Below are 13,699 nucleotides of genomic sequence, written 5' to 3' on the forward strand. Positions count from 1 at the left end.
TTTTAGCCAGTATTTATTCAATGGAATTGAGATCCCCTGAGATCTTCAAGGAAGTTTATAAGAGATACAGAGTATAAAGTTTTACTTCCCCTCCAGTATGTGCTGTTTTCAAGGAGTTTGAGTTATGGCAGAAGGGGTATTTTTATTTAGATACTGAAGAAAAGTGCTTTAAGACAGCACCACTGTTGGTGTGGCATTGAGGGGGTGCCCCCCCCAATTCTTTATTTCTTTAGTTGTGTCTCTGTTCCTGAGTGATGGGAAGAACAGGCTTTTCCATCAGCTCCGACAGGGCTTCACTTTCTATTAGCTGCTCCAATCTTATTGTGTTTTCTGGAATTGACTGCATTCCATTTCTCCCTTCCTTCTCTCGCCATCCTTTCTTCTCCATCCAGTTTTATCGCAGCTATCGCCTTACATTTTCAGAAGATGTTAACTGGGTAGACTGACACCTCTCTACTGTTACCTCCCTGCTTCCCTCTCCTCACTTTCCTAGATGCTTTTCAGTTCTGACATTATAAAAAGTGTGGTAGAGAAGATCAAGTAAGGAGAGAGCTGGAAAATGGGTCTTCACATATATTAGATGATGAATCTGTGTTAGTAAAACACCAGTAGGTAGAAAGTTAAGGAGTTTTCAGTCATGTAGTATTCACATACCAACTGTAGGCCAAAAGATCTATGGAGAGTATACAGGTGCAGAGCTGAAGGGGCCTGGAAAATGACCTTGTTTAAAATTTAATTTTAACTGAAATGGATATGACATTCCTGTTTTATTATTGTTTTCTCCAGGTGCTATCTCATTGGTTTGTTTAGATTGTTTAATAAATAATACTGTTCAGCTTTCTCATAGTGCAGATAAGAATGTAGACCACAGAAGAAGCTCTCACAAGACGTATTTCAGCTAAACTGTCTTTTGTAGGTTTACTTTTTATCATTTTCTCTTTTTTAATTGTAAATCAAGTGGTTTTCATGAAATATATTCTGATAACAGTTTTCTCTTTCCTAATCTCCCAAATCTTCTCCTACTCCCTGTATCTCCCACTCTATTGCTTCTTTCTCTCTCTTAAGAAAACAGGCAGGCTAGCAAACACATAAGTGGATGCTCACAGTCAGCTAGTGGATGGATCACAGGGCCCCCAATGGAGGAGCTAGAGAAAGTACCCAAGGAGCTAAAGGGATCTGCAACCCTATAGGTGGAACAACATTATGAACTAACCAGTACCCCNGAGCTCTTGACTCTAGCTGCATATGTATCAAAAGATGGCCTAGTCGGCCATCACTGGAAAGAGAGGCCCATTGGACTTGCAAACGTTATATGCCCCAGTACAGGGGAACGCCAGGGCCAAAAAGTGGGAGTGGGTGAGTAGGGGAGTGGGGGGAGGGTATGGGGGACTTTTGGGATAGCACTGGAAATGTAATTGAGGAAAATATGTAATAAAAAATATTTAAAAAAAGAAGTTAGACTAAAAAAAAAAAAAAGAAAGAAAACAAAACAGGCAGGCAAATACAAAAGCCAGGATCAAACAGACAAACAAAATAACAATTGAGAAAAAAAAGAAACAAAGAAAGAACATGAGAAATGATACACACACATATGTGAATAAAATAAAAATAAAAATATGCCTTTACGTACTTCTTTACATGCGTGCGTGCACACACACACACACACACACACACACGCACATGCGCACAATAAAATCACACAAAATCAGACACAATACAAACAAGAGATCAATAATATAAAAACCAAACCAAACCAAAACCAAAACCAAAATATCCAAACAAAGCAATGTGAGACAAAAATAATAAACAAAAATACCTTTGCATTCGTTTTGTGTTGACAATCTAGTGTTGGGCATGGAGCCTGACCTTAAGTGTGGTTTGTATATTCAGTGAAACACCATTGGGAAAAAAACATTATTTTTCCTGTGTGAGTCCTTTTTAATTGGAGGTAGCTTCTGGGACTCTTCCTGACTTGGACGTGTGCAGGCCCTGTGCATGCTACCACAGTCTCTCTGAGTTCATATGTATGACAGCCTTGTGTTAGGAAGATACTGTTTCCTTGAAGTCATCCATCCCCTCTTTTCTCCTCCTCTACAGAGTTCCCTGAGGTCTGAGGGGAGAGACTTGATGGGCACATCCCATTTAGAACTAAGGTCTCTCATTCACTCACATTTTGAATATTTGTCTGTCAGCTTGTGACATTTGTGGGCTGTGGAGCCTTTGTGAACTGAGGCCAATCTGTTGGAAGTAGGTAACTAGAGATGAATGTTGAAGTTCAGCTCCTGGTTCAGCTTTCCTGGACTCCTGGTCTGTCATGGTCTCTATCATGTGCTCTCCTACCACAGTCCTCTGACCCTAATTCACTATCATATACCCCCCCTATCCTGAAATTTCATGATACTGTGAGCCAAAGCAAATCTTCCTCGCTTAATTTCTTTCTGTCAGATATTTTGCTCACAATGATCCAAAAGCAACAAGAATTTCATTCACCACAAAGTCAAGGAGTGTAATTTTTCTTTTAACACTGAAATTGTTTTGCAAAGCAATACAAATGGTGCTTTGGGAAAATGGTTAAAGAGTGTTCCTATACCTTTAGTAACACACACATACACATGGGGGTCTGGGGAGCATGATTCATCTGTGGTTTTTGTTTACAGAAAATGGGAAAAGTCAGTTTGGCTTTTGAAACATGGTCTTCAGCAATTGATTTCCTTTATTCTGCTCTAGTACTTAGCCTGTAAGTATAACATATTGTTGATTATTATTCCTAGTGAGTTAAGGACAGTGTGACTGCATTAGAGTGAGACTGAAAATCCTGAAGAACAGAATAGTGTAGACCATTCCAGACAGATGATGCTGATCATCTAAGCTAGGTCTCTATACATATTTTTCTTCTCTGTTCAGTGTTATAGCTTCTAGCCACATTTAGGTACTTAAATTTGAACATAAATTAATAAAGAAGAAAAATATATCTTGTATGTGCTCTAGCTGCACTTCAGGGGCTTAGTAGCATAGCCACATATGGATATAACTACGGTATTTTAAAACAATCTAGACCATGTCTTACAAGTAATAGCTGGTTTGTGGTAGAGGATATCACTATTATAACATTGTGTAAATAACTGGAAATATTTCACGAAGAACCCACATTTCTCTCCTTTTCAATCAAGTGTAAACAATTTTATTTCAACCTACTATGTGTTCATTTCTCTCAGGGTGTATCTCTGAGCACTACTCAAGGCAGAGTTTGCGTGATTCTATGTGTGGATTTTGAAGATTTTGGTGAGAGGAAAAAGAGGCGATTTGGTTAGTATGGGTCAGATGTACGCATCCAATGAACAAGTTATGTAAAAAGAACAAGTTATGCACAAAGAACAAGTTATGCAAAATAAAAGCTCTATTAATTATGATGATTGCTCTGGTTTTACTTCTCTTACACAATGTATGTCCCTGTGTCCAGCTGATGATTAGTGGAAATGAAGACTAGAGCTGGTTTGGTGGGATATTTGGTAGCTGAGACTGTTGGGGGGTGTGGTCAGGAAACTCACAACATGAGTTCAATGTCATCCTTGGCTACACAGCAAGTTTGAGGCCAGCTTGGATCTTTCTCTCTCTCAGAAGCAAAAGCCCAGAAAGTATGGTACAGATAAAAACATGTACATCTCTTCCCAAAGTGCCTTCTTTCACTGCAAATATTCCATGACTTGTTATAAGGTTTTCAAATGAGATGACTTGGGATCATGTAGAATATTATACTGGCAGTGGAAGGAACTGGGGAACTACTTTATGTCTGGAACTATGTTTGCAACAATGGTGGCATTTGCCAGGTGTATTTGTATATTCTGTCTTTTTCCATCTCTGTCATTCTCTCTATCTCTCTGCTTAAGCAATACTGAAGCACTATTTGTAAAACTAGTGTATGAAAGTAAAATAAAGGCATTCATTTGAGTCAAAGCTGGAGTTGTAAGATCAAGGTTTATTGACCTAGGACATAGTAAATAAAGGTTATGATTGTCATCATTTCCAATTATAATGAGTAAAACGAAGAAGGAGGTGATGATACTTCATCACTATGATGAGAATCAAAGTGGGATAATGTAAGTTAAAGGCCTTGCAAACTGCTACAAAAATAATCTTTTGATTATTTCCTAGTAATAGGGGAAATCCCCCAGGGATGTACTCATAAATACTCATTGGCCTCTTTCCTTTATCTCATCAGCAACCAGGAAATTCTTTAGAAAACAAGCAAAATGTGTTTAACTATTTGATTTGTGGTTTAGTCCTTAATTTACCTTCCCTTCTTTGTTAAAAAGCCCTGGCTTTCAAACAAAAATACTAACAGAAAGGCACAGGTGTAGTTCACTATGAAAGGCACTGGACTCAATTAGTTTGCTTATAATAAAGAGCTTACAATACATTTGAAAAGATAAGATATGTATCTACCTTTTAGGACTGTGGCTGAAGCTCCCCTGTAGAGTGCTTGTTTAGCATGAACTTTGTACTGTCTCTAGCACCAAAGTGGAAACAGAGCTAGACCTGGGCAAAAATTTTGAATTCAATTGAGTTTTCAAAGATTGTTTTCTTCTTGTTGTTATTTTTTTGCTTTTGTATTTGTATTTGTTTTTCTGTTTGGAACTATTCCCCCAGAGTATGGAGCAGGAGATAATAGGGAGAGAAGATGTATTCCAAGAGGTTGTGTACAGTTAGTGGATAGTTAACACCTTAAACTCTGGAGGTAGATCTGGCCTAAAAGTTCTATTTTTCATTGATGAGTTATGCTTTGAATAACTGATTAAACTTCTTGGCTTCTCAGATCTCTGGTTTACAAAATGAAACTACTGTCTTATGAGGCCTAAATGTAATATTTTCTGTCAAGAATTACATTTCCAATAAATGTAATGTATAATGTTCACAATATAGCTTTTGTTCTTTCAGGATTATTTATATTCTAAAAATTTCAGCCTATAATTAGAGAGCATTCCAAGGAATTATTTTTGGTTTTAAGTCATAAGAACTTTTCCACATCTTGGAATTGGTGGTCTGGTAATATTGGACATCGACTTGAATTCAAAATAGGATCTTGATTTTTGAAAATACTTTTACAGCCTCTTGATTTTTTTGGTGTATTTTTTTGCATACAGATGATCAGCAATGATTTCATTTATCATTATCTCTTAAAAAGTATGTGTGTCTATATTCTGTCCAGAGGCATCTTACTCTTGGCCAGATGGAGCCTAGATTACATGATTGAGGTTTTGAACTTAATTAAAAAAAAGAAACCCATAAATGAAGATTTTTCATTATGAATTTTAGAGAAAAGAAAAGATGATGTGTGTCTCACATGGCTCAGCTTGATCTCTAGATGTTTAATTTATTTGCTTATAAAATCTGGACCCAGTTTGTTTAGTTTCATTATTTTTGACTTGGCACATGCCAGGGTGCATCAATCTTAAATGTATTTAGATAACAGAGTGGTATTTTCTATGCATACAGAAAATGTGGGTAAAACGATATGGGTAACTAATAGATGACTGGTTTTTAGATGAACACGTTCCTCATGAGACCAGGACAAAAATAAAATGCTGAATGCCCAATAAGAGGTGAAAGTTTATTTGTTAAACCTCTCTATATATTTTTTTTCGAGACATGGTTTATCTGTGTATCCCTGACTATCCTGGAACTCACTCTAGATCAGTCTGGCCTTGAACTCAGAAATCTGCCTGCCTCTGCCTCTCAAGTACTGGGGTTAAAGTCATGTGCTACCACTGTCTGGCTTGTTAAATCTCTTAAAAGAAAGTTTGAACTATTACCTTTCTCTTTCTCAATGTTAAGCAAATACTGTTTATGAAGTGTTTTGAAGCTGGGAGCAAATAATTATGAGATTATTATTTGCTATCATTTTAGTATTGGCTATGGTGGTTTTGAACTTTCTCTCTCACACCAAAACGTTATGGATTTTCTCTCTGCTCTGAAATGATTCTAACCTGCTTTGACTTCTAAATGAAGCATGTTCTTGTTTCTAATAGCTATTCAATCTCTAGGCTTTCTTGAGTCCAATATTTTAGACAAGCAAAGAAACACATGACAGCTGTGAGCAGTCGAAATGGACACTAAAAGAGCTTTCCATTTTGTTCCCTAGATAAAAACACCATCTCATTTGACTCCTTTTGGGTTTTTAACTGTCAGTTCTTTCCTTCCTTCCTGTTTTACACCGGAAGTGCTGATAGCATTCTATATAAATAAGTATCCTACATTTCATAACTGTTGCCCCCTTTCTGAGCTTGGAGAATCCTTCAGAGTGCCTTGTTACACTTAGTGACCCAGGGGATCCAAGGTGGAAGCTTTCTTACACAAAGAAAGATGCCTAGAAACATGGCAGGGCCAGCCCTGAGGAAAATTAGGGTATAAACAGAGTCTTTTGACCTTTCTTCCACGTAGAGCTATCTTCTATTTCTTTTGCTCATTTTGGTTTCCAACTACGCAGTGCTTCTATTCCCTTCAAGTTTGGTTTCTTTGAGCAATAAATATTTGTTGGGAAGTTACTTTTTGTTCTTGACTTACAAATGCACAATTAGAAAAACTTTCCCTAATAATTACTACAGAATACACTGCACCATTTAAGTGCAATTTCCACCTTTGATTTTTGTACATCAGAAAAAAAAATGCAATCATTAACTTCAACTTATGCAATTTATTTTCTTTAGAACATTATTAGTGCTGTATCTTTTTTCTTATTTATTTATTTTCCAAACTCTGCTCCCTCTTCCTTTCCCTTGCTCACTGAGTCCCTTTCCCCACCTTCTCTCCCCTTTTCCTCTAAAAAGGTGGGGCCCCTACAGGTATCCTCCTACCCTGGCACATCAAGTCTCTGCCAGATTAGGTGAATCCTCTCCCACTGAGGCCAGACAGGCAGTCATGAAAATTGTGTTGCCTATCTGCTACATATGTGCTGGGGGTGGGGTGGGGTGTGGTGTTTTTTCCAGCCCCTACATGTTCACTGGTTGGTTACTCAGATTCTGAGAGCTCCCAGGGGTCCAGGTTTGTTGACTCTGTTAGTGTTCCTGTGGAGTTTCCATCTATTACTGGGCCTTTGATCCTTCTCCCAACTCTTCCATAGGTGTCTCCACCTTCAGTCTAATGTTTAGCTTTGGGTATCTGCTTCTGTCCCTAATGCTATATGTGTTTACATATTCATTAATGTCCTTCCATAACTCAGCTGGTTGAGCATAGCATTGTAGAGATGTCTCTTTTAAAGCCCATTGAGGGTAATATTATAAGAATTTATGTTCATTCATTCTATAAGAAGAGTAATATTGTAGACATCAAAAATGGGCACTGTTCAAAAAAGGAATGCCCAGTTCTCTTCTGGTCTCTTTGGCCTCGTCGATAGAAGCAAAATGATGAAAGGAAAGTTATCCTTTGGAAAGCATCACAATAAGCTGCACATACTGTGCTGCTGCTGTAGCTCTGAGGCTTACTACTTTCAGAAGGCAATCTGTGGCAAATGGGACTACCTTGTTAAGTACAAGAGAAAGTATAACTGGAGTGCCAAGTCTAACAGACAAAACACCACTGGGACTTGTTGGATGAGGCACCTAAAAATTGTCTATCACAGATTCAGACATGGATCCCATGACAGAACAGCACCTAAACCAAAGAGGGCAGCTGTTGCAGCATCCAGTTCATCTTGAGGATTTCAATCAGTCATAAAATAAATGTTCTCTGGTTTCAAAAAAAAAAAAGTCCCATAAGTGTTACCATGGCAAAACTGGAAGAGTCTACAATGTTACCCAACATGAGCATCATTGTAAACAAGCAAGTTAAGGACAAGATTTTAGTCAAGAGGAGAGGATCAGTGTGCAGATTGAGCAAGTCAAGCACTCAAAGAGCAGAGACAGCTTCCTGAATCAGGTGAAGGAGAATGACGAGAAGCAAATGGAAGCAGAAGAGAAGGGCACCTGGGTTCAGATGAAGTGCCAGCCTGCACCCCTCAGAGAAGCACTCTTTGTGATGACTAACAGAAAGGAACTTGAGCTACTGGAGCCCATTCTATACAAATTAATGGTCTGGTGTACAAAAAGAAATAAAGGACCCAGACTGCAAAGTGTTTATCTTAGGTTAATGTGTGCTGTCTTCTCCCTGAAAGAAAAGGTTAAAGCAAATTTTCATTGTCTTTCTTGTTGAAATTTTACTAATTTTCCTTCTAAATGATAGAAGACTTGGTGAGCAGAGAATATACTCCTGATTAGAAAATAACAAACAAAAACAAACCATAATAATCATATACACAAAGGACATGTAAGGTATAATTATAATTATTACATTTATAATAACAACACAGCAATAATAATAATAATAAAAAGTCCGACAAAGCATTATGAGATGAAGAAGCAAGAATGCATCGGATTTGTTCTGTGTTGGCCATCTATTGCTGGGTATGGGGTCTGCACTTGAGAATGGTTTGTATACTAGTGTGACTTTGTTAGAGAAAACGAATTTTTTTCTTTGTGAGCAGTTAACAATTGGAGTTAGCTCCTTGGTTAGGGATGTGGGCTGGTGTCCACTTCCCCTCTTAGTGCTAGGACCACATTTGTCTTAGACATATGCTGGCCCTATGCATGCTGTTATAGTCTCTGTGTGTTCTTATGTACATCAGTTCTGCTGTGTTTAGAATGTTGTGCTTCCTTGGTGTTTGGGCTTCAGCAGCTCAAGTTCCTTTCCATCAGTCTCTTTTGGCTCTTACACTCTTTCTGCCTCCTCTTCCACATGGTTCCCTGAGCCCTAAGAATGCATACAGAAAATGAGGTTCATTTACACAATAGAAATCTATTCAGCTATTAAGAGCAAGGACATCATGAGTTTTGCAGGCAAATGGATGGAACTAGAAAATATCATCCTGAGTGAGGTAACACAGACCCAAAATGACATGCATGGTATCTCCTCACTGATATGTGGATATTAGCCAAAAAAGTACAGGATACCCAGGATACAATCCACAGAACCCAAGAAAAGGTCAACAAGCTGAAGGTCTCAAGTAAGTATGTCTCAATCCCACTTTGGGGGTGGGGGGAGAAGAAAGCAATTGCAGGAGGAGGAGGGAGGGAGCTGGGTGACAGGAAGGGCAAGAGGGGAACATGATCCAGGTATTGTTGGGGGTGGGGAGAACAGGACTGAAGCCCTGAGGGCCAGCAGAAAGAATGGAAACTGGCAACCTCTGGAGGTAGGAGGTGGGGGAACCCTCTAGAATGTACCAGAGACCTGAGAGGTGATAGATTCAGAACTCATAGGGAAGGACCTTAGATGAAATACTCCACAGTGGAGAGAGGGAACTTGTAGAGTACATCTCCAGTAAAAAGACAGGCCATCAAGTGGAAGAATGGGGTTGCCATCCCATAGTCAAAAAGTCTGACCCAGAATTGTTCATGTCTAAAAGAACTGCAGGGACAAAAATGGAGAAGAGTCTGAGGGAAAGAAGGTCCAGTGACAGGCCCAACTTGGGATCCATCTCAAGGGGAGGCTCCAAGACCTGACACTATTACTAATGCTATGGTGTGCTTACAGACAGAAGCCTAGTATGGCTGCCCTCCAAGAGACCCAACAAGCAGCTGACTGTGACAGACGCAGATATTTATACTCAGACATTGGACTGAGATCGGGAATCCCTGTGGTTGAGTTAGAGAAAGACTGGAAGAAGCTGAGGAGGACGGTGACCCCATAGGAAGACCAACAGTCTCAACTAACCCAAACCCCTGAGAGCTCTCACACACTGAGCCACCAACCAGGCAGCATAAGTGAGCTGGTGCCAGGTCCCGGACACATATACAACAGAGGATTGCCTGGTCTGGCCTCAGTAGGAGAAGAGGCACTTAACCCTTGAGAGACTTGAGGTTCCAGGGAGTGGGGAGGGCTGGTGGTGGGCAGGCATCCTCTTGGAGACAGGGGGAAGAGAATGGGCTGAGGAACTGTGGGAGGGTGAACTAGGATGTTGGGTAATGACTAGACTGTAAAAAAAATAAAGGTAATAGAAAAATAAAAAAAAAATAAAATAAAAAACAAAAATAAATACCTCCTCTATTACACCACTCCCTTCTCTGAGATATCTAGACACACACACATCTCCCACTGAGGACCAATCAGGCAGTCCAGTAAGGGGAAGGGGATCCAGTAGCAGGGAAACAGAGTCAGAGACAGCCCCTGCTCCGGTTGTTAGTGGACCAGGTCTCTGACTCTTATGCCTGACCTTGGGGCTTCTTTGTGTTGGTTTACGTTGTCCAGCTTTGAAGAGAGGTTGCTTTTGCTTTATCTTATTATATTTTATTTTGTCATGTTTTGTTGTATCCCTTCTAACTCTGTTCTCTTCTAATGAGAGACAGAATGGTGGGGGGTGGATCTGGGAGGAGTAGAGGGAGGGTGACCTGTAATCAGGATATATTATATGGGCCAAGCATCTAATTTCAATAAAAGAAAAAACCCAGTTGTTGGCTATTCCTGTAACATTTGTGTCACTACTATACAATTTGGTGATTTTCTCTGCACAACTGAAAATAATTTATGGCCTAATACTATAAGGAGTATTTATAAATGTATTTGGATATTATAGATATATAAATATAATTATATATTATATTTATTTATAGTATATTATATTTAACTATAATTATATATTTATATATATTAAATATAATTTATAAATATAATTGTTCACTGAAGATGTGTTTTGGATCTTAATCTTTATTGATTGCTTTGCAGTACAGGTATTTGTTGATAGGAGTATTAAAATCAACTGTATACCTATTGTTATATAGTTTTTCTTTTAAAGTTCTTTCTAGAATTTTGTTGTATTAATAAAAATGGAACCCACAAAGCAGAAAAATTTCAAACTTTCTTTGAAATGGGTTTCTTTATCTTGCCATATCAAATATTTCAACTCTATCAGCTTAATGAACTATATATCCTTTACATAACAATTAGAGAGGAAGCTGTTTTCCTTATTTAATGAAAACCAAAACTTACGTTTTCAAAACATGAGTTGAATCCACTAAATGTGTCTATTTTATGATTATATTTTTAATAAAAGTAATATTCACTTTTTCATTTTGGAGATGGTATTTCATACAGCAACTCAAAGGCTCGTATCAGATTACTTTTCCTATGTTCACCAATAGGAATGGTTCAGCTTTTAATTTTCAATTATATTTTGAAATAAAATTTATGCCCATTAACTATATATTTCTCTGTTGCTGTGTCTTAGTTTGCACACTTGTATATAATGTAGAGAAAGAAGTATGGATTGAAATTCAGCTTTCTGTCCACTCATTCTGCCACTTACATGCCATTCCTAGTGATCCTGTGGAGCCATGCACCAAACTCCAGACTGGGAAGCAATTCAGCTTTTCCTCAGACTCTACATCTATTGAACAAAGACATAGTTTTTAATGAGCCATTTTTTAAAGTTCAAAAATGTTTCTGTAATTGTTTGAAGGGTCTCTTTTAATCCCATACTCTCTGAAGTTCAAATATTTTCTTGTGTCCCTTACAACCTGCTGCTTGTTAATGTCAATGGTTTCCTCATTACTGCTGCCTTTCCAGTTGTTCTCATAACTCCTTTTGATTAAGTTCCAAGTGCTTGATTAGCTCTGATTAACTTCCAGTCTTTGTTTATGTGCTTCAAGAATGTGTGGAGAGACATCAAGGAAGAACCTTTCGGAGTTGTTACCATTTACCATGTCAGTCTTGGGTTGTTGTTATTTTAACTTCTTTAGTTCTTTCCTTTGTATTTTTCAATTATAATTTTTAAAAATTGAAATTGTAATTAATTTATTATTATACTTGGATTATCCTCTTGATGGCCATTAGCAATGTATTTTATCTGTTTGTTTTCTTTTTTTTAAAGATTTATTTATTTTTATTTATATGAGTACACTGTAGCTGTCTTCAGACACACACCAGAAGAGGGCATCAGATTCTATTATAGATTGTTGTAAGCCACCATGTGGTTGCTGGGAATTGAACTCAGGACCTCTGCAAGAGCAGTCAGTGTTCTTAACCACTGAGCCATCTCTCCAGACCATCTGATTGTTTTCTTATTTAATTTGTGACTCTGTGTGTGTATTATTTACATATATGTGTATGAGTGTGTGTGCCTCTGTGCATGTGGACAACTTGTGGAGTCAGTTACTTCCTTCCATTATGTGTGTTCTAAGGATGGAACTCAGGTCATCAGGTTTGCTGGCAGGCACCCTCACCTCTTGAGCCATCTCATAGTCTGCAGTTAACAATTTAACTGTTTTGTCTTTGATACATACACAGTATGTTACAGACTTGTATACAGTCCTTTGATCTCTTGTAATTCCCTAACTCATGTCTTCTTTCTGGATTCCCTTAACTAATGTGGAGGATAGCTGATGTTTTATATGTTTGTGAAGTTTTATAATTTCTTCCTGAAACTAATTCACTGTTCCTATTAGAGTTCTGAATGCTTTGTTCTTCTCAGAGACTCCACTGCATTGTCACCATCTCTCAGTCTTTCAATGAGGGCTTTAGCAGTGAAGACCCAGAGCCCATGCCAACAAGGAACTATATACCCAAAGGGAGGATGACTCTGTCCCTTTGTTCTACCTCTTCAGTGAGAACCTCAAAGATACAGTGGTAGGAATGCTAAGGAGATGACTTGGCTTGGCTCAGTCATGGGCCTAAAGGACACCTGGTGCCCCACAGGTGCACACAGTTTTCTTTAACAATTAATGTTGTGGGCCCAACAAAAGAACCAGTTTTCCAGTTTCCCCAAATATTAGTTATCTACTGAGCTAGCTAACAGTCCCATAAAAGGAATAGAAATGACTGGCCCACTTTCCTGGAAAACTGTGTGGATGCAGAGTTTAGCACCACTTGCCAGTGTTGTTGACTGATGAGGTAAGTTCAGCAGAAGCTATTTTAGGAAGTCTGAAATTAAACATGATTGATTTGCTGCATCAGTCCCTTGTGCTCATTTCTGTTGACTACTCTCCTCCCCACTTTAGCTCTTTGGGTTTTCTGTTAGTGTTTTCATTGTTTAGACTTTACCATTTTACTGGTTTTGTTGATTGACTCACTGCTTCTCTTTCTGAGCTGTACCTATCCATCCCCACCTTTCCACTACCTCTTGTAAATGCTGGTCTTTCTATCTCGACAGTTTGTCTCTTCCAACACGGTTATATATATACAGTTAGACTTATCATATAGTGCTCTTTCTTATTGACTTTTTTCACTTAATAAGGTGCACTCTGTAGTAGTCTTCTTAGCATGAAATAATACTTGGGTTCTTTTACAAATAATATTAATTTGTCTGTGTGTGTCTCTGTGTGTGGTGTGTGTGTGTGTGTGTGTGTGTGAGTGTGCTTTGTGGGAGTATGTTCATGTATATGCTGATGTGCAGATCTATCTAAGTGAAAGGTAAAGGTTGATTTGGGGTGTATTCATTTATTACTTTCCACTTTATTGTTTGAGACAAAGTCTCTCAGTGAAACTGGAGAACACTGCTTGGCTAGATAGGCTGGCCAGGCAAACAGCTCAGATTCCTCCTGTTACCATCTCCCAGCATGTGCTGCCGATCTTGGCTTGTTATCTGGGTGTTAAGGCTCTGAATGTGGGTCCTTGTGTTTGCAACCCAAATGCTTTATCCACTGAGACATGTCTGTAGGCCTTAAATTTCTTTTTCTAT

General features: G+C 38.5%; 1 pseudogene; it reads left to right on the forward strand.

The window, feature by feature from the left end:
- Positions 1 to 7,397: 7,397 nt before the first annotated feature.
- On the forward strand, positions 7,398 to 7,691 carry LOC110287393 (annotated as a pseudogene).
- Positions 7,692 to 13,699: the final 6,008 nt, after the last annotated feature.

The sequence above is a fragment of the Mus caroli genome, chromosome X (assembly GCF_900094665.2).
Source record: "Mus caroli chromosome X, CAROLI_EIJ_v1.1, whole genome shotgun sequence".
Taxonomy (NCBI): Eukaryota; Metazoa; Chordata; class Mammalia; order Rodentia; family Muridae; genus Mus; species Mus caroli.